Raw genomic sequence first — 1,109 nt, 5'->3', positions numbered from 1 at the left:
CGCTGCCTCTCTCTCTCTCTCTCTCAGAAATAAATAAAACATTAAAAAATTTTGTAAAAATTTGTGTTTATTTTTTAAGAGGGAGAGAAAGCAAGCCAGGGAGGGGCAGAGAAAGAGAGAGAGAGAGAGAGAGAGAGAAACTCCAAGCAGGCTCCACACCGTCGGCGCAGAGCCTGATGTGGGGCTCGAACTCACAAAGAACCGTGAGATCATGATCTGAGCCGAAACCAAGAGTCAGACACTAAACCGACTGTAGCCACCCAGGCGCCCCTGTCATATTTTTCATTTTACTTACGTTTTATGTGATTCATATTCTTTATATCAGTACTTCCCTGCCTTTTAACAGTTGCTTTCTGCGTCTGCCAGTGTTCTAAGGAAAGTCACAATGGTACGCCTAGGGCATGTTTTCTTTGCCAGGCAATATTTACTAGCGGAAAGCTTGATTTCTCACCGTGGTCTGTATCCTTTCGTCCCCTTGCATTTATGTAACATCATAGAGATCTGTCAAAGGTTTCACCATTTCCATTTGGCTGGTTGCTCTATTGCCCTTTTGTTTTAAAACTTGAAAAGGCCGAAAGGCTGCGTTGTTGCCAGGTCAATTTATTTATTGAACGGGATTAAGTCAACCTTCTGCTTTCTTTATTGCTATTTTTCCCCTCATTTATTTGTCTTTCTTTCTAGAATTAAGTATTAATTTATGTTGAAGAGATAGTCTCTTTTTAATGATCCCAAGCAGGTGAGGAGTAAATAGTATGATTTTGAATACTTTCCTTTGGTTCTAGGGATTTGTGCTACAAAATATTAAATATTCTCTCCTCAGCTATAAAGTCACAGAATCTGTTGTTTGTTTACTTAAAACACCTTGGGATATATTCAGATTTGCAAAGAAACCCATTTTCTATATTTAAAACTTTTTTTTTTTTTTGAGAGAGAGAGAGAGCATGGTAGAGGGGTAGAGAGAGAGGCAGAGAGAGAATCCCAAGCAGGCTCCACATCCAGCACAGAGCCTGATGCAGGGCTCGATCTCACAATAGTGAGATCGTGACCTGAGCTGAAATCAAGAGTTGGACACTTAACTGACTGAGCCACCTAGGTGCTCCTACATTTAA

General features: G+C 40.5%; 1 protein-coding gene across 1 annotated transcript in view; it reads left to right on the top strand.

The window, feature by feature from the left end:
• LUZP4 (leucine zipper protein 4) overlaps positions 1-1,109 on the top strand; it is a 62,836-nt gene that overhangs the window by 42,941 nt on the left and 18,786 nt on the right. The gene's annotated exons all lie outside the window — the stretch shown is intronic.

The sequence above is a fragment of the Crocuta crocuta genome, unplaced genomic scaffold (genome assembly GCF_008692635.1).
Source record: "Crocuta crocuta isolate KB4526 unplaced genomic scaffold, BGI_CrCroc_1.0 scaffold531, whole genome shotgun sequence".
In the NCBI taxonomy this organism is placed as follows: Eukaryota; Metazoa; Chordata; class Mammalia; order Carnivora; family Hyaenidae; genus Crocuta; species Crocuta crocuta.
This window is presented reverse-complemented; position numbering and strand designations above follow the sequence as displayed.